The sequence below is a fragment of the Parasteatoda tepidariorum genome, chromosome 5 (assembly GCF_982258835.1).
Source record: "Parasteatoda tepidariorum strain Cologne lab strain chromosome 5, Ptep-v5.0, whole genome shotgun sequence".
NCBI classification, from domain to species: Eukaryota; Metazoa; Arthropoda; class Arachnida; order Araneae; family Theridiidae; genus Parasteatoda; species Parasteatoda tepidariorum.
The window spans coordinates 34,981,901-35,003,674 of NC_141759.1; the positions used below are offsets into that span (position 1 = coordinate 34,981,901).

A 21,774-nucleotide genomic window follows, 5' to 3' on the forward strand; every position below is an offset into this window, starting at 1 on the left:
ACACACCTTAAAAAAATCTATGAAGATTTTGAAAACTGTCCAATTTTATTCCTAAAATGAAAATGAAACCTTTAAAATTTCAATGAAATTATGTAACCAATTTTTAAATTTTTCCCGGTTGTGGACTCACAGCATTCTGTATCCAAAATATTTCGTCTTTCTCAAAACGTACGAATATTACTGTAATTCTCCAAAAAAATTTTGCTTAATTTTTAATTGGGCGCTGTGGCTTAGTTGACTATGACGTAAGTAGCAGCACGTCATCATTTTGATAAATCCATATTTCTGGAACTAACTGCTTGAATTGGAGAAAAAAATGGTGCAGGAATTCAAAGCTCGTTTATATACGGAACTGATAATTGCATGCAAAAAAAAATATTTAATAATTATTTGTTTCATATATAGTTCAATAATGATCGAGTTATTAGTTATACCCTCTCATTAAATTATTTTTATTTAACTATCCAAATTCAAAAGTTGAAATAAGCAGGTTTAATAAGCCTTAAGAAATAATTAAGATCTTTGCATTGACAGTATTAGGATTTTTAAAATTGTTTTTTCTTGAAGGAATTTATTTTAGGTTTGTGATTTCTTCACTTGAAAAAATCTTGTTTTACGTAATGTAGTAAAGATAATTATTTCATATAATGGAAAATTTTTCCATGATAATAGAATGAATTAAAAATTAATTTTTTCGAACTATTTTGTCTTGATAAATACCGTTAGGTAAATGAGTTGTGTTACTCTGATAAGAACTGTTAATAACCGTAATATTGTGAACACTGCGCATTTGAAAAAAAAAAAAAAAAAAAAAAAAAAAAAACTACCGCTTAAATTTTTTTTGAAGAAATACCATGTTGTACATGCATGTAGAAATACCATCTGCTTTGACGCAACTTGATGTGTGTGTTTGAAAAAATGGACAAAGCATATACCATGAAATAAGCATCAAAATAAGCGTAAACATCATTTCAAAATACATCTATTTTGAAAGAAATAGATGTATTTTGAAATGTGTGTTTGAAAAAATAGGCAAAGCACACAATCTGTTTTGAAGGAAACATTCGAATCTTGAAACCAGATTTTATGCATTGTTCATTTCAATACTAATTTCAAACATACATTTCATTATACGCTTGCTTCCTACAAAGCAGATTTTGTGTTTCTCCCATGCATTCAAACACATAATCCGTTTTCTGAACTTCTGAATTTAAAAACAAGTAACTGGTAAATAATGATTGCTCGTTGTGTTTAAAAAATTTAAGTGAATTTTCATATCGCACTTTATTTTGAGAATATTGCAGATGCTAAAAATTTGAGTTCACATTTCAAGATACGTCTATTTCCTTAAAAATAGAAAATTGTAGAAATTTTTTCAAATGCGCACTGTTCATAGGGTTACAGTTATACAACTCATTTACCTAATGGTATAGTATCATGACGAAATAGTTCATAATAATTCATTTTTATTTAATTCTATTATGATGAGGAAAGTTATCCATCATATGAAATGAGGATCTTTAAAATCTGATTACTACATTACGTAAAATTAGATGCCATTTGAAGAACTTAAATTTTTAACACCAACATTATTCTGAAAATAAAGCGGGATTTAAAAATTCGCTTGATTTTTTTTAAACATTGCGAACAAGTATTATTTACTTGTTACTTCTATTTTAATTCAGTAGTTTAGAAAATGGACTGTATGTTTAAAAAAATGGTCTCTCCCTTGAAGGAAATAGATGCATTTTGAAATGCGTGTTTGAAAAAATAGGCAAAACACAAAATTTGTTTTGATGGAGATGGACGTATGTTCAAAAGTGAAAAGCACAAAATCTCTTTTGAAGTAAATAGACACACCTTGAAATATGTGTTGAAATGAACAAAGCACACAATCTGTTTAAAAGGAAAGAGGCATAGATTGAAATGTGTGTTCAAACAAAGAACAAAACACGAAATCTGTTTTGGTGGAAAGAGGCAAACGGTCAAATGAGTGTTTGAAGAAAGGAACAAGGCTCAAAATCTGTTTTGAAGGAAAGAGGCATAGCTTAAAATGTGTGTTTGAAAAAAGAACAAAGCGCAAAATCTGTTTTGAAGGAAAGAGGCGTATCTTGAAATGTGTGTTTGAAGAAATGAACAAAGCTCAAAATCTGTTTTGAAGGAAAGAGGCGTAGCTTAAAATGTGTGTTTGAAGAAATGAACAAAGCTCAAAATCTGTTTTGAAGGAAAGAGGCGTAGCTTGAAATGTGTGTTTGAAAAATGGATGCATAAAAAATAGTCAAAGCATTTTATTTAGTTATCCAAACTACTGAATTTAAAAAGAAGTAACTAGTAAATAATGATTGTTGGCAGTGTTTAAAAAAAATTAAACAAATTTTCGTATCACGTATTATTTTGAGAATAATGTAGGCGATAAAAAATCGAATTCTTTAGATGACGCCTTGTTCTACGCCCGATTTCTTTAACTAGCAATTTTAATTTATACCATTTTCTTAAATGAGCATTCTTAGCTATGCACATTGCAAAAAGTTAACCAACGAATAGTTCATTCACAAACCAACAATAACTTTTTACAAAGTTCCAAAATTTTAAATTAATAGCAAAAAGTTTTTTTCTTCAGTAGAGAAATATCCTAAAGCAGGAATAAACATTCAAAGTAAATGTAGATTAAAAAAAAGAAAAAAGGGGGTAGTTTTAAATTACTGGATCGGAAAAAAATGAAACAACGGGAAAATAGCTGAGGTACACAAAATCGGACACGAACTGGCCAATTAAGTAAACTAATGAGGGAAGGTGCAGTAGAAGAGACGGGAGACGAGAGATTTCGTTTCCATGGCTACGGCATGACCCCATCTCTTTATCTCCTTGTATCATAGATCTAAGGTAAATAGTATGACAGCAACACTAACGTAGAGAGGCTTTGTTAAGGGGTGAAAAGGGGATGGTAACATATTCATAAGTTTTCTCCCCCCCCCCGTCCATTATTATGAAATATAAAGAATTGGATCTGGATGCCAGGGGTTGTGTTCTGTAAAACTGCTGCTGTAAAGATTATTAAGTTCCTTTTATACTCGAAGTAAATTATAATTTAACAAATGATACTGACGACAGATTAATTTAAAATATTTAATGGTGATTTTGTGTTCTACAGATGTTTTTGAAAATGAAATGGTATTAAAAAATACTCAAAATTTTATGCTTTGTTATTAAGTACAATTTTTGAATACAATTACTTAATGATTCTCTTTTAACGTTTTTTAATCAGGACTCAATCGTAATGATCAATAACTTAACCTTAAATATGCTAATTAATTAGCGCACACGATATTTTAGAGTACGAAATCAGACACAAAAACTTCCTTTCTCTGAATATGCATTTTTTATTTATGGTGTTGGTTTTTTGGACCCTCAAAAAATAGGAGGCAGTTTCAATCTGGAAAGTATGGTTCATATAATTTAGCTATGAGAGTGATCTAAAATTTGAGTGCCTTAATGTTGTTTTCAATATTATTATTATATTTTGCATAATTTGCCTTCGCAAAGAAGTCGAATTTTTAATTTTTTTTTTCTCTCAGGAACTTTTTGACCGATTCTTTTTCAATACTGGATTTTATCATTTAAAAATATGCGCATTTTTTGGTGAAAAATCTCTATACTTTACAGTTGAAAATTTTTTCGACTATCAGTAAATTAAAAAATAAACAATTACAAATTATCTTTGCATATAAAAGTTTTATTACGAAACGAAATTTTTTTCCTGATACACTTCATTAGTTTTGCTGCTATGGCGAACTACGCAAAAAAACAACAATGAAATTAACATTGTAGACGCAAATTTTTAACTGCTCGCCAGCTTAAACTATTGGCATCATATTTTGAGGGTCGGAAATCGAAATCTGTCAGAAAAAAGGTGCATCTTTATTCAAAGATAGTACGATTTTGTGTCTGATTTCGAAACTTAAAATATGATCTGCATTAATTAATCTTTATTATAATATAGGTATAAAGGTATAATTAACCGATGCGGTTAATTATACCTTTATACCTATGATTCCGAATAATAAATTAGGCTGTTAAGAAAATCATCGACTGGTTAGATACTCTGCACTCTATTTTATTTTATAACCGGTATTGAATAGCTGATCTATGCTTTATTTACGACTATCAATGTTCACCTCTAAGGCATTGTAATTTTGCACTCAACCCAAAAGACAAGGGAACATCATATTGAGCATTGACTTTCATCAGCTTTTAAAGACTTTACAATATAGGAATTACTATATTACAATTGAATAATTAAATAATTCAAGATGAATTGAGTTTCTACCTTTTTTTACATTTTTAGTAGCTTGTAGCATTACTATAAATGGTGTATCTGGAATCCGTCGTAGTAATTAAAATTACCCTAGCCTCTTAATGTCATTCAGATGTCATTTCACGACATCTTGATGGGATTATATAGATGCCAAAAGCTATGTATTGTCCGTATTATGCCATTTTTATATTTAAAATGGTAATGAATCTTATAAATTTCTTTTTTATTATTAGATTTATAGATTTAATTTATTATGATTTTGACTACCACTATGCAAGTAAATAAATATTATGTATAAGAGAAGTCATTGAAAGTATAAGGAGTGAAAGCCATAGCAATTGTGAAAAGTTAATTTTATTTGCAATTGCATCTCAATTAGTTTTCCTTGACCGCAGGGGAATACTTATTCGGAAAAAGTAACATTTGGCAGGTTTGCGTTATTAAAATTGAGATGAATAAAAATCAGAAGGTGGTTTACGTGGTTATTTAATTACATTAGCTTTTATTACAGTATCGTTTCTTCACGTTCGTAATACCAACCAGCACCAGCTTCAACTCAGAATTTTGAGGAGTTTTCACTCCCGCTATTTAAATGAAAAAAGTAAAAGTAAAAATTTTAATTCATGATTTAAAAGATGTTAAAATTTATAGGACTTTCGGAAAGTAATAAAATCAGCGTAAAAAATTCATTCGATTAGTAAATAAATAAGAATTTTCATCAAACGAAACACCGAAATTCATTGAAAATTAATGCGATTCGCTTTGGAAAATACAGATTAAAAGCAAACTAAAAAAGAAAGTGCGCCATCTCTTGATAATTTTCAAAATTATTTAAATATTTGTTTCTGAAATACTCATTCTTCTCTCTGAACAATTTTCGTCTGAATTTTTTTCGTCTCAAATTTATTCAATTTTAACTTTTTCCATAGAAAATTTTTTTATTAAAGCAGTAAAGAATTTTAATTTGAATGAAACCCAAAGAATAGTTTAAAATATTTTTGAGAATCGTTTTCAAGCATAAATCGTTTTCGAAGAAAAAAAAAGAAATAAAAAATAATCGTTTTCAAAATTTTAAAAACACCAATAATTTGAATTAAGGAATTGTTTTAGAATATTAAATTAATTTTGAATGCTTATCTTTTACCAAACAGAATTTTTTTTATTGAATCTGAAAGGAATTTAATTATGGTTGAAAACTAAATAAATAGAATAAAGTTTTGTTAAGAATTGTTTAAAAAAAATTAGAAATATCAATTTGAATAATGAAATTATTTTAGAACAATATATCATTTTTGATTTTTTGTTATGGTATATTAGGTATTTATGTATTCCTGTTTCTAAAACAAAGGAGAAGAGGCCTAATATGGGCAAAATTTATTCATTTTATAAGAAACTTACTTTATATTATTTCGAATACATCTGCAATTTTATGGTACAAAATTTAAAAATTTTTCTTCATTTTTAATGATAGATAAGAAAATTTGTATTTTTTAATAATATTCCTATTTTGGAAAATTGTTTTTGTCCTCCAGATCTATAACAGTAAATCTAGGCGAGGAAGTCAGATAATCAAATATTTAGTCCATTGTTAATTTTGTAATAAGCAGAAAAAATTCGAATAGATCAGATTTTAATAAAAAAATTTTGTCTCAAATTTTAAACTATAATTAATTAGGTTTTAATATTAACTTTACGTTAATATGTTATAATAAATGTTAAAAACCTAATAAATATTTAGATGTCAAATTTTTGATTTTATCAAATAAGTTTCTCTTGAATATTTTAATTAGTTGCAAGTGTTACACTTTATCATATAATATTTGATTTTTAAACGGCATATAAAATGATTTTGACCACCATAACATATAGATAATGGAGCCTCCCTGACCGAGTGGCAGCACCCACCAAATTTAATTTTCAATTTCATTTTCTATTTCAAAAGAAGAACAATTTCATCTTAAAAGAAAACTTTCATAGCAAAATAATATTGCAACGATTAATTAAAATAAAAAAATAACTTTAATGAAGTACTATCTTTTTTTTGCTTGTATTAAGAAAAAGTTTCTCAATTTGTTCCTTTCTATATTAATCAGAGATAAAAACATATTAGTACCCCTTTATATATATATATATATATATATATATATATATATATATATATATATATATATATATATATATATATATATATATATATATATATATATATATATATATATATATATATATATATATATATATATATATATATATATATATATATATATATATATATATATATATATATATATATATATATATATATATAATTTTACTTTAATTCCGGAATCAGCATATCTGAGATTATTATTAATTCCTCCATAAGTAACAACACTGGAGAACAATTTTTACTTTTATTATTGTTGCACGACATTTTTGAACGGATCTTAAATATATTTTCGCCTTTGCTGATTTTAACACTGCAATCGGCTTCAATAATATATTCCTAAACAGCTAGAGTTATTATTTATAGCTAAAAGTCAAATATGAAATAACAATTAAATTAAGAAAAAATTAGATTTATCGTTATGAGAATTCCTAAAAACCAGCTTGGTCTGGGTTTTATTGGTTTTTTAACCTTTTTTTGGATTAATGGGTCGCTCAAAAAAAAGCCTTGTCTTTTTTTTTCTTCTTCTTAATTTGTTGCTCTGATCTATTAGTTCTGGAGAAAAGGGATTTCCAAAAAATTCCAATGTTGTAGGGTATGTAATTAAGATTTTAAAAAGACAAATTAAAAGTGACAGTTAAATTATAATAAGCATTTTCATTCATGACACATTCCCTATTACACCAGTAACAGGAATAATGAATCAAAATTTGTCTGCAACCTAAATGCAATCAAGTGGAGTCTTTTATCTTGAGAATAAGGCTTACCTAAATGTAAATACACTAAAAATTTCAATTCGCAAATTTGAGGAAAATCAAAAACAACTATGTTTAAATTTTACTTGAAAAATATGTCATTAGACTTAACAAGGAAGATGGATTAAACTCCATATCCAAAGCATTCGAAGGAGTTAGCACATTTTTTTGCTGGCTAAATTAAATTAAATTTTTCAATTCAAGAAATGCTATCAGAATAAATACGCCACTCCAGATAAACTATTTTCAAAGTATTTTGCAATATTTCGATTTATCTATTAAGATTTTGTAGAAATTTCTGCAGAGCTTTTTTATATATAATTTTTTACGTTATTCCGGTAGAAATGTATCTGTAAAAACCTAAAAATCTATCTGAAAACTTCTGCAGGTACTTTTTTTCTTCAAATTTCTAACTAAAAAATAAATCTGCTGAGCCCGTTTCCGGGTTGGAGTATTTCTGGTGATATTAAGTATTAATGTAAATAGTTTTAAGTAAAAATTAAAAGTAGATTAAGAACTTACTTTTACCGCATAAAAACTTTATAGTTCTTCTGCACTATGAAGGGTGTTGCCATCAAGTTGGTAGCTAATCAGTGTAATACGACTCTTTTTAGTTTGTTTATTTTTAAATATTTATGTTTATTTTATTTTTCATCATGTTAATTAATTACCCCATGTTTTCGAATTGCTTTAAGTTTATACTTAAGTATTTTATTACATGCTACTAGAATTTTGTTTTGTTTAAATTTTGCTTAATTTTGTATTGTTTTATTCTGTTTTGTTTCAGGTATTTAAATGTTATTAATTAATTTATTTTTTAAAATATTTCTTTTTATAGATATTGAAGCTATGAAAATGATCATTGGTAATTTTTCATTTACTGTTTTATTTCTATTTTTAAACTATCTGTAAATGATGGAATAATCATCAAATTATTTATAAGCAATGTAATTTAAATCTTTCATTTTTACTTTATTCTGAATTACTTGCATTATCTCTTCTTACGTTAATCATTTTTCTCTTTAATTCATATTTATTATTCAATATTTTATTTCTTTTACTATCTTTTCTTGCGCCTTTTATTTATTTCTTAAATTCTTACATTTTATTTGCATTTTGTTTTATCTTTATTACTTTTACGTGTATTTAATGAAATAGGTAATAAATTCAAGGAAGTGCTTAATTAAAATATTAAACATTTGCATGTACTTGCTTCCAGAAAATAAATTCCAATATTTGAAGAAAAAAAAACAATGAAAAAAACAAGCTATTGCAGGATTTTTTTAAAAAAAATATGTTCATAAAACATATTACTCATTTAAAACAGATTGCACTTTACAAGAAAATAAGTAAACATCAGACTTTCAAATATTCAGGATTGCCACGATCAGGGGACAATTTAAAAGTGGCTAATTCTTTTCAAGGCTAATAAAACATGATAAAATTGTGCTCCCACTTTGGCATTAAAAAAATATATATTCAGGTTTTCGTTTTACTTTCATCTTGCACAATTTCTTTAAATTAAAAGTTTAGAATAGATAAGAATAATTTAAAATATTTATATTTTTCTTTTCCAATTTCGCTACTACTTAAAATCTCCAGATCGTGACCACGCTGCTATTACCTTATTTTCTGGAATAAAAAGATCTGCGACAATTGAGATACTTATTAATAAATGCAACAAACATGTATAAATATGTCCTACCTGAAAAAGACTTATTCTCCCTTTAACTATAGTTTTTTCTAAAGTCGTTCAATACTCAAACTTTCATGTTTTATCTTAAATTGTATTTTTAATTCCTGGTTTTTGATAATTTGATAAAATAGAAATTAGTTTTGAATTTAACAGAATGGATCTTAACACAGTTATACTTCACTTGTATAATTTAGAGAGTTTTTCATCAAAACAGTGTAACGAAAATGAAACCAATGAGCCATCAAAATTAAATACTTGAACTGCTCACACCAGTTCAATTCAACATTTAGAAAATTATTTTGAAAAAATATTTCTACACATATCAATCAATGTGTATTTGTTTTACGTGTCGTGGACACCACACTACACTATCTTGTCTTGGATACTACACTACACTGTTGCTACACTATCTTGCCAAAAGTATCCGGACACCCAGTAGTATGGTGTTAGTGCGTTGTGAGGCACATATTAATAGGATCTTGCTCCCTCTTTTGCATCGACGATAGCCTGAACACATCTGAAAAGACTTTCCTCCTGTTTTTGATAGGTGGTCATAGGAATTGACTTCCATCACAGCTGAAGTGAGTACTTACAGCGAAGATGCTCGATTTGGCTGCCTACGTAGTAATCTGGACTCTAATTCGTCCCAAAGATGCTCTATGGGATTAAGGTAAGGACTCTGAGAAAGCCAGTTCAGTTTTTGAACACCCAATTCTTTTTAATTTTTTATAACCGTCGTTGAACAGCCAACCCAATTTTATGGATTTACGACTTCTAATGTTCAACTCCGTAGCCTTGTAATTTGGAACTCAGTCCAAAAGACAAGGGAACTCCTGGATCGAGTATTGGGGGTAATTTTGCCGTTGTGGAGGACTTTCTGATGGAACTAACCCGCATTTGCGTTACACGGAGAGACCAAGAGAGACCTTCCTTACAAGGCCAAGAGAACCTCCCACGGTTAGACTGACGGCAAGGGGACTTTAACCCATGATCCGTCTACCACTGAGGATATTTCACGTCAGCACTGTGGTCGGCGCAAGCCGGATGCGGAATGCGTATCGACCAGCCATCGCCGGGATCGAACCCGGTTCACCTCATTGGAAGGTGAAAGCTCTGTCCCCTGAGCCATCGTGGTTCTTCGAGCACCTATTTCGTCAAACCACGTCTGTACGAGCTTCGATGTGTGAATGGAGCAGTTATCTTGCTGGAATAGAAATAGGCCTTCCCCTAAATATCGCCATAGAGTTGGGAGTGCAGTATTGTCCAGAATGTTCACATACAACTCAGAGTTCATGTTTTTAACCACAGGAACTAACGGACAAAGACCAAACCACGAGAAACACCCCTACACCAGTATGCTTCCACCACCATTACAACCGGGTGTCCAGATTCTTTCGGTCAGATAGTGTATTACAGTTTACAGAATTGCAAATATGAGCTTTTATTATAAAAGCATAGCAAATCTATTTTTTTTCTTCTGTTCGTGACACCGTAGAATCCCCCTGTATATTAGAGCAAAAAGGAAAGCTAGTTTAGCCTTTTACACTCCGATGCTACCTTTGAGTAGACATCGAAAGTCTTTAATCTAAATCTTAAAATTTTTATATCTTTAAAACTAATGAGAACGTTGTTTCATGAATTTTTAAAATTACATAAAAATATTGTACAATGCAGTTTAAATCAAAGGTTTCCACTCCTTTTGTCTACGGAATCCTAAATGATTAATCTTCTTTTGACGGAACCCCGAATTTATAAATTAAGTGTGTAAACAGAATTGTGAGCATATTAACACGTTCACGCCGGGGTGACTCACCGGTGGATCACGCTAGATTGTCTCCTTCTTGGCAGCGCACCGGAGTAAAAACTGGTAACAAATAAATTTCATTTTTTAGTTTTTTTCCGGGAATAATAATAATCCATAACTACCAATTGTTTTTAACGGATGCAATTTTTATATTGAATTGCTTCTTCACCGTTATAAATTTCCTTACAGTGAATTGTTATTGTTGAGAATAGATTAACTCCTCCCGAATATTATCTAATATTGAAATAGTTCTTCTACCAGTATTTTCATTTTTCTTGTACCAGTATTTTCACTTTTCCCGGCGTGAACGTGTTAACCGATGAAAGACTTTATTTGAAAAATACTTTATATAAGGAAGAAATTTTTTTCAACGTTTTATCCTTAATAATCATAATTTAGATTTTTGTCCAACAGCTAAACTCTCAGTCCTTTAGCTGAATCTGGTCTAGGTATCAATTCATAAGTTAAACATGTATAAAATTTGAATTGAGAACTAAAGAGAGCTGCTATAGGCGTTTAAAATCGTTATTAGGGAAAGATAATTCCTTATTAACGATATAGTTATTTTATTTTGATTTAAAGAGAGCGAGAGAAAAAACTTATGCAAATAACTAAGACTTGCAAATTTTTAATAATTGCATGCCCTTTATATAATTTATTTACTCAATTGCTACTAGTATAATTTTATATTTAAAAAATGTATTGGCATTTTACTTTAAAGTTCATAAAGGCAAAGGAAATATTAAATAAAGAATGGATTATTGATTTAATATAAATTTAAAATTCATAACTGGCTATAGAAAACCTATTGGAACCTCTTTAACTTATCTAAGGAATCCTAACGTATCGCGGAGCACTATTAGGGAGCTACTGGTTAAAATGATTTAAGTGTTTACATTAGTTTAAATATTCAGAGTGCAGTTTATATACTGTTATGTATTAAACGGTTAAATGTTTGGACGAGAATAGTAAATTTTAGATCAAAAAATATTTAAAAAATAAAGTAAGATATAATGTAAATAGTAATAGAAGAAAAACATAATTTTTCATGCGTTTTAACTAATTTTGAAGCTCCTAATATTTTTCAACGTTCCTAATTTTGAAGTTTCATGTCCAACAATGTCTAGCATCATATCTAAATGATGGTTTCGTGTTTTTATGCATATGTCTACGAATCTACAATAAGCAATAAGCTATCTACACAATACTATGAGCTCCGTTGAAATTTATTTTTAAAAGTAGGCTTAGAAAATTTTTCGAGGAATAGTCCAATAAAAAATATACTTAATTTCGAGTGGAAAAAAAGTAAAGAATATTTCTTTATGTTAATCTTTATTTTCAGCGAAAAAAGACGTTTAAGGACAATAATTTATCAAACATAAAAATATTCCGAATTGCATTAAAAAAAAGAAAATTGATGTCTGTAATTCATTCCATATTTAAGACAATCAAACTTTTAGGTAAAAATAAATAAAATACAAACAAGGGTTAAAAATCATTCCACAGTAAAATTATTTGTAATTTTAAAGGAAATAAGACAATCAGAGGCAATAATTCCTTTTAAAATAAAGTATAGTTATTAAAAAATGAAATAAGTAAGTCAAAAGCGATAATTCATTCCACATTAAGAAAATTCTGACTTCAAAAATTCAAAGGAAAAAAAAACAATTAGAGATAATAACTCGTCGCACATTAAAAATGTTCATAATATTCAAGAGAAAAATGACTATTAAAAACGAAAATTCATTTCATATTAAGAATAATAATTTGAAAGATAAAAAGACAATCAATTGTGATAATTCATTCCCTGTTGAAAATATACTTAATTTCAATGAAAAGAAGGACAATTAAAAATGATAATTCATTCCACATTAAAAATATTCTTAATTTTTAAGAAAAAGGCAGTACAGGGTGATAATTCATTCCACATTATAAAAATATTCTGAAGTTCAAGGAAGAAAAAAAGATTATCAGAGGTAATAGTTCAGTTCCATTAAAAATGTTCAGAATTTCAAAGAAAAAAAAATAAATCTAAGGCGATGATTCGTCCCACACTAGAAGTGCTCATTATGTAAAAAAAATAAGATAAAAATGAAAAATATTATTTAAAAAAAAAGCTGGAAAAAAAAAGAAAAAAAGGCAATCAAGGGCGATAATTCTTTCTTCATTTAAAATATTCATAGAGGAACTATTTTTGAATAATATACTATATCATTTTTGATTTTTTGTTTACTATTTCAAAAAAGAGGGGAAAAAGGCAAATGATAAAAATGAATAAAAAAAAATTTATTTCAAAGAAAAAAAGTCAATCAGGGACGATAATTCATTCACCATTTAAAATATTCACAACGGAACTGTTTCTGAACAATATAACATATCAGTTTTGATTTTTAGTTCATTATTTAAAAAAAAGGATGAAAACAAAAAAAAAATATTTAGTAGAAAGAAAAGGCAATCAAAGGCGATAGGTCTTTTCACATTTAAAATATTCTTTATTTAAAAAAATGCAATCAAGGGTAATAATTTATACCACATTAAAAACATTCTTAATTTATAAGCGAAAGGCACTCAAGCTTGACAATCATTCCACAATAAAAGTATTCTTAATTTTGAAAAAAAAAAGGCAATCAAGGGCGAATTTCACATTCAAAATATTTTTGATTTCAAGGAAAAAGAAGATAATTAATGACGATAATTCATTCCACATAAAACCAATACATGGCAAATAAATTGGTGGTTAATGGCAATCTCTTCTTTCAGGGATCTTCTTTCCTTCAAACTTTGATCTTCCCTTCAAATAAACCTGGATGACAGTTGTGATGATGAATTAGCTTCCCGCTCACATGGATTACTTGTTCCGATACTTATCTTCCCTAGTGTTATCTTAAGGGGCGGTGTTCAATTTTAACCTTTCAAAATATTATGATGTTTTCCCTAGATAATGCTATATAGATTTTATTAAAGAAAATTGGACGAAATAGAAAAATTGCAAATTGCTTTTCGAATCTTCTTTCTGGCTAAGCTCACTCTTAATTTCTTGATAGTTTAAAAGATTTATTTCCTGATTTTCTTATTTTAGCAGGTTTCTCTTATTAATGCATTTTTAATTAGTTAAGTTTAATATACTGCCAAAGAATGTTAGCAAAGAAATTTAAAATGGGCTTAATGTTCATATTAGTAGTTGTTTGAGTTATTTGAAAAATTAATATTTTTTTAAATCGGCTACTACTACAACATTGCATTGCATTTTTAAAAAAAAAAATGAAATTCCTGGTAAAGGGTGTTACGAAATGCTGCAAAGGAACGAGTTTAAACAAAATAAATTAGATGAACCCACACTCCCTGAATTTTCGAGATCATAATTATTATTTCTTACATTTATGCATGGGATTATTTTCGAATTTTCATTTTGCTTTGAAAAGTTTCGAAAAGTAAATCTAGTTCAAAGTACAAAAAAAAAAAAAAAAAAAAAAAAAAAAATTTGTGTCCGATTAATGTTTGTATATTTCTTGATTCATGATGAACTAAATTTCTTAAATGAAACCAAGTGAACTAAGTCTTTGTCATAAGTTGCCTTTATTCATCCCAGTAGTCAAGTGATAGTTAATAAATCTTGCCAACTCTTCCAAATCAGCTCATCTTTAGGCTTTGCAATCTTGTCTAATTCATATGAATACCGATTCCCCAGTTAACGACAGGAATTCCTCATATCGCGAAGAAACGTGGCCTGTCTTGATTTGCCTCTCTCGTATCCCGTGGTTCTCTTAGTTTTGTTTTTCACCTTTATTTTCTGTTCTTTTTATTGACAAATTGGCATTTTCTTTTTAAGTCTGTTTTTTTTTCATTATTCACATCTGATAAGTCTCGTGAATGGGTGTCTGTTTTTGAACCTTTAAAACATGTTAACATTTTACCACCTTGTACAATATTTGAAACAAATTAAGCTTTTACGTTATTAAGTATGACTAAAACACTACGGGAGATATCTATTACTTGTCGACATTGAAAAGTTACAATGTACAAAATTAGTTACTTCTTCAACAGGAACTGTGTTTGAATGCGAACGTTAATTCACAGTCAAGACAGCAATATTCAAACTTTGTAAAGTATACTACCTAGTCAATGGGTAGCTTTTGCTGTCAATAATTAGCAAATAAGGGATTACAAAATAATAGCCCGAAGAAGGAGTCAGCTCAATGATAGCAATCAACTCCAGGGTGTCTATAGATCACGAAATTTTGCGTCACCATTATTCCCAATTCAATGATTTTTTAATTAATTTTTAAGATACAATTTCTTAACCGAACTGAAGTGAATAAGGATATCTGGGTGCATGAAGCCACTTGCAGCCTTTTACCCATTCATCCTGATCGTGATCAATTTGGTGGTTCGATGAGGTGGGGGAATTGCAAATGAGTAAAAGAAGTATTATTGATGGCAGATTAAAGTTAAATCATGACTATGTAGTTGTATACAATGTGGTCATAAAACCATAGAGTAATAAATAATGTAAAATTAAAGTCTTACTTGGATAAAAACTTCAACTTGATTAAAAATACAGCTTGTATGAGGAAGATGTACAAGTTATTAGAAGATGTACAAGTGCAGTTTTTGCAACTCATGATTTGAAATGTTGTGGCGTTTATCAAAGTCAATCCAAAAATGAAAAAAAGAATTAGACCAATGGGTAACCAGTAATAGTATTAAAGCTATCACAATTTTTTTAACCACTTTATAATTACATTAAGGGAAAGAAACAGCTATATATATATATATATGCTAAAATTGTAAGAAAATCTTTGCAGTTTCAGAAATATTTTTCTCTAAAAAATGCCAGAATTAACTGTCTTTCTTACCATTTTTTGCTCTTTTCCGTCTTGATATATACAGGACTTAAGCCCTGTTTTGTTTTGTGCAAAGTAGGTTTTGAATGCATTAGTGACCTGGCATTATTTCATGCACACGAGTAAAACTTGTTCTTCAAAGTTAAAACAAAAGCAAAGAACCACCCTTTCGGAAATAACTTGTAGAACTTAAGCTCTTAAAATGAATCAGTGACAGTTGATCCTTCTAAAGTAGAAAAATTGCGTGCCAGCACCCAATTGAGCGCATACTAATGAAGTTCTACAACATATGAAAACGGAGTAGACTATTTTTGAGGTTAATGTAAGGAGCTGTAACGAGTACAGATATTCTTATTCTTAAAGAAAACATGAAAAAAAGTAACCAAAATGGACATCGGATACATCCTATCGTATGCCACACCCTCTTCAACAGATATCTACTGCTTTTGAAGGATTATTTATGGTAATAATTGTTGCGTAAGGACGAGAACTCAATTATGTCACCTTTTAGAGGCGGCTATAAATAGCTCTTTAAGGTTACGTGATTGAATTAATTGAGTGTTTGAAAGTGATATTTTAATGACTAAGCAATGCTTATCCTATAAATGATAGGTTTTGTTATTTTATATCTCTGTAAAGTTGGACGGACTATTCCAGATCTAATCATTTGAAAAGAAAATAAGGACTCAGAGAAAAAAAGGTATTACACTTTCATGCAAAACGCGTTTTCGTACTTTATGGACTAAAAAATGCAATTGATAGGGCTTTCTAACGATTAAGATTGATCTTTTTCAGCTGACCAGTCATTTAAATAAATCCTCCAAAGTTGTCATACAAATACTACGGGTGCTAACTTACAATCCAGGGAGCTTTAAAGACTCTCTCTTGCCCTTCTGAGATTTTAATCTTGGCTGCAATTGGTGAAATAATAATACAAACTTTTATTTCTTTTAAAATTTGTTACCAGAACTAAATGTCGAGAATCAAGTTTTTCTCTTGTATTTAAAAAAATGGGGAGGGTAGATCGTTAAACGACACTGTATTGGAGAATCTCACCCAGCGACAAATTGCTATATCTGATGACAAATTCGTGTTCTCTATTTTTTGTGATTCTTGAAAGTCGTTAACAAAACTTATCTGACAGATGAAAAGACATTGATTTACAAAGGATCCCTGGTGATTGTGGAAGCCATGTAAATGAGATTGCCGTTTCATTGGTATATTTTCTAGCATATCTTATGGAAAATTAAAACGATTAATTTAAAATATAATGTTTGAATAGTTTAGAAAGAAACTCGCTCTTAGACCAATTCATAAGGCTAGGAAATTTAAAATATCTCTAGTTTTAAAATGGTCCAGACATGAAATGGTGGCTTAGTTTTGGATCGCCACTGGCCACGACTATCTCCCGAAACACTAGCATCGTTTCCTCTAAGTTTTTAGTCCTATCTTTAGTATCTGTAATCTGAGATGGGTCATAGATGGTGGTCATTTCTTCCTTTGCTGAACTTAAACAAAAAATAATCTTGTAGACCTCTACTGGGAGGCCAAGGGCCCTTTGGATTCGTAGAATGCAGTTGCAGCTGCTTGCCTTATTCTCAATGAGTTTATATTCTATATTTTGGTATTTTTCGCTATAGTTTTTTAATCTTTCCCATAGAAATAAAAAGGACATAAAAAGAAAAATAAAGTCTAGGAGGGAATGAAAATATTGAATACCAGAGCACCTCGAAAGTAAAACAACTGCCCGTTGTGAGGGGAGTGAGATTTACATCATGTTAACTTTTAAGATATTGTTGAAACATTCTTCTGCCAGGAACTTTGTACATACCAGGGTTTATACAGGTTTTATGAATAAATGAGTATGGCTTTAATGAATGAATGGCTTTAAGAATAAAACAAGTACCATTGCTTTAATATAATTGGGTCCAAGTCTACATATTTTTTAAAAAAAAAATTGTTATTATTTTTTTAACGGCAGGTGAAGCTGAACATTTGTGTAATGAGTGAGATTTGAACCCGCAACTATTGGCTTTGCAGCCAGGTACACTAACCGCTCGGCCACCTGGCTTGCCCAAGAGAATGTTAAGATATTATATTTATAAATGTCAAAATCACATCTCGAAAAGAGAAATTTAAACTTTAATAGATGTTATTTTAATATGATTGTAAAAAAATGTGTTGGACTCTTGGTAACTCCAAATAACTCCCAAATGCCATTCCGTAAATGTTTTCTATGCCTAGAATCAGTTTTTTTAGGTAAACGATTTAAAAGGATATATTTATGCTCTAAAGATTTTACGAGTTTATAATTTAAGTCTATATTCCAACAAGGTTGAAAGTGAGGGGAAAAAAACTTGTCAAAAATATGTTTCTTAACGCAATTTCTCTGCTCCATAGGATATCTTTAAAAATTATTGTTTTGAAACCTACTATAAAATTATAGTCCAGTTATAACAAACTTAGAAAATCCATAGTGTTGTAATCGTGGCACATTAAGAAATTTTAAGAAGCTCATTCTATCAAATTATATTCTTCAGATTTGATTTGATTTTTTCCCCAGCGACTATGTCAATATTTGAATTCGTAGACTCGTAATTTTGGAATCAACCCAAATTATAAGAGAGCAGCTCGATCAATCATTTCATTTCACATTACTTTATAACCTTCTATGAACAGCCGACCTAAGTATTGGGTTTATGACTACCAATGTTCTACTCCATAATCTTGTAATTTTGAACTCAATCCAGAAGACAAGGGAACACCTGGTTTAAGTATTGGGAGAAATTTGTCTTCGTGGAGGACTTTTTGATGGAGCTAACTTGCATTTGCGTTACACGGAGAGGACAATCACTCAAACTTCCCACAGTTAGCCAGACGCAAATGGGACTGTAATTCAGGATCCGTCTACCACTGAGGATATTTTCCGTCTGCACTGTGGTTGGTGCGAGCTGGTTGCGGAATTCGTATTGATCAGCCATCGCTGGGATTTGAACTCGGTTCACCTAATTTGAAGGCGGACGCTCTATCCCCTAAGCCTGTTAACCCGGTGGCAAGAAGACTCTAATCCCTGGTTCATTTACAACTTGGAATAGTTTTGTCAGCACTGTTTTAAGTTGGGACTGTATTTTCCAATTGGGGCTACCTGCCCTATTTTGAAGTTTCAGAAAGAATTTACATTTTTCACTGGATTTGATAAAATTAAAATTATTGTCTAAGCTTATAATCTACCATTTTTATGGTTGAATTCCGAAGCTTTTAAGTTTTATATTTAGAGCCTTAAAACCTTGGATTAAATTAAAAGTTTTTTTCATATTTTACTAAAATAAGAAATTTTTTTAAAAATGCTAAAAAAGATAATTTGTTGACAAATTGAATGTTCATGAAGACACGCAAAAACTAAAACTGCACTTGGTCGGGGTTAAAATTGTGTTGAGATTTGTATTTCAAATATCCGCATTTAACGATTAATCCAAATAAAAAACGCAGAATCAGATTAAACAGTAACACATAATAAATTACTTAACTATTAAATAATATTTTTAAAAAAAATTCTTTTATTTTTCTCCTTGTTATGGGTATTAACATTTCTTTGTTAGGAAATCAAACACTCGATTGAGCAGACAGCCAAAGACAGATTGTCTTTTGATGTCAAAGGAACTAATTGATCAAAGTTGTCATTCCAAAGAAATTCTCTGAACAATAGTATTTGTTATCCACATTGTCTCACAATTAATTGGCTTCTTGTTCTCAAATTGGTTTGGCTTGTAGCCATTTTGCAGTAAAGAGCGTCAGAATTAGCTCTTCTTCTTATTGCCTTCTCGGTGTAGAATCTTTTATATCTCCCAAGACAGGCATTCTGGGAACAGAGCTCCGTTGCCACTCTGCGGGGCATTAATTTTGGAAGAAAATTAGCGTCGTTGCCCGAACGTGCCTGGACGGGTAAAGAAGCTGGGGATTCCTTAGTGTTCGGATTAGGTAGGGTTTAGGCAATAATGGCTGATAGAGGTGTTCGAAATAAAGGAAGAACGTTTCAGGGTTTTGTTTCTGGCAATATAAAAAGGCACTCAAGATATTGGATAGGTTGCCAAGGGATAAATTCTCTTCTGTTCAAATGATATTAAAAAAATTGCAATAAAGAGTCCAATAACTTTAGAATATTTTTTTTATCAAACTTAATAAGTAATAATAAAATCTTTTCATTCGAAATGGATTTTTTTAAATAGAAAAGAGGAATTTGCTTCGGCAAACAAGTAACGTTCTCCATTTTCTACTGTTGAGCAAAATATATGAAAAGCTGAGTGGGTGAACCAGGTACTTGACATTTTCAGAGAGGCTATAATCAGGGTAAGATGGAAAAAAGCGGCATCAGAACTATTTTATTGTAGAATTATTAGGAGATGGGGTTAATAATTCTTTGCCTCATCTTATTTACAACTACGTAATTTGAAGAAAGAAATCATACAAGCATACACAAAATTAGTTAGGATTAGTTTTGTTAATATTAAAGTAAAAACATAAAACAATTCTGTTACATTAATTAAATCCATGTTGTTGCAACTACTTCATGATATGATTTTCAACATAGAGTAGTATTAGATACCCAAAATCTTGGATACCAAAAATCAATTTCTAGGCATTCAGATTAAGTAGGGTTTTGGCAATAACGGCTGATAGAAATGTTCAATAAAGAGGGAAAATGTTCTAGGGTTTTGTTTCTGGCTATTAAAATGCGCCTTTAAATTATTGGATCAGCTTTCAAGGGATAAATTGTCTTCTGCCAGAATGATATTGATGATGATTTAATATTGATGACAATGGTGATGAAAAACAATTACATTAAAGAGCCAAATCATTTTCCTTCACAATTTTACACTTAAATCAAATTTTTCTTAAATAAAATTTCGAAATTAAATTATTTTCATACAAATTTTGAAAAAAAAAGAAAAGAAATTCGCTTTGGCAAACATCAACAAATGCCATTTTTCACTGACTTTGCAAATGTATGATTTTTAACATAAAGTGCATGTTTCTTTACCCTTCTGGAGGATAACTTTCTAAACTATACAAATTCTAAACCAAAGTTACCGTGTTTCCTCAAATCTGAGAATTTTATAACACTGGTAGTCTATATATTTCAAGACGAAAAAGAGCAAAAACTGGTAGGAAAATCATCTTATTATAGCTTGTTTTCGAAAAAAATTGTGAATGTGTACTTGCCAGAGAAGATGCAAAAAAAAATGAACAGTTTCTTGTTAAGAATTGTAAGTGCTTATTTTAGAGGTTTCGCACGCTCCTTTAAGAAATTAAAAAACGGTAGCAAAAAAAAAATTAGATAAAAAAATAGATATTAAACATAGTATTTCTTGACAAGTTTGTTTCCAATACTGTGCTTAATTTCTTTGGGACTGGCGAGTCATTAATGCAAAGATGCCAACTGCTCCGGACTCGCCAAAATAATTAAAGAAACGGTAAATAACTACAAAGTAGATTTTGCAAATATTTTACTATTTTTAATTGCTTTTTTAAATGGTATAGCATGACATAAGTACCATAAAGTGGTGATGATGCCAATGAATTATTTAGAAATAGTGGTGGATAAAAATCTACTAAATTGAAATTATTAAACCAAGAATCACAATTAATAAACTACCACTTTAAAATATATATTTCATGTCCGGAGCAAGTTGGCATCTCTGTAAATGCAATCGTATAAAACCCGAATAAAAGAAAAAAAAGCAGTAGCTAAATGTGGACATGTTTCTTGACAGACTCATTTTTGCTTTCATTTTAATTCAGAAGGTAATCAATATTAATTTAAAGTCTAACTATATAATATTTTTCCAATATATTATTCCAATATATATAATATTTTTCCAATATATTATTCATATATATAGAATATTTTCCCAATATATTATTCATATATATAGAATATTTTTCCAATATATTATACTTATAATTTCTCCAATTTGGCAACATTTTTCCATCTGGATGAAAATTATCAAAATCACTGCCTTATACTCAATTTTTGCAAATTTTTTTGAGCCCAAGTAATGCAGCATTAGAGAAAGTTTTTAAATATTAAAAAATTGGATCACAAACGCTCTTCATTTTCACCGAACTGTAGCTTTTCTCCATTTCGAAGTTTTGCCCCATTTTTAAAATAAGCGTAGATTGCGCTTTATTTAGATAAGTTGAACTTGACCTATCA

The 21,774-nt window shown here is 29.4% G+C and overlaps 1 protein-coding gene across 4 annotated transcripts in view; it reads left to right on the forward strand.

Annotated features, from left to right (window-relative positions):
- VAChT (Vesicular acetylcholine transporter) overlaps positions 1 to 21,774 on the forward strand; it is a 298,477-nt gene that overhangs the window by 133,945 nt on the left and 142,758 nt on the right. The window lies entirely within an intron of this gene.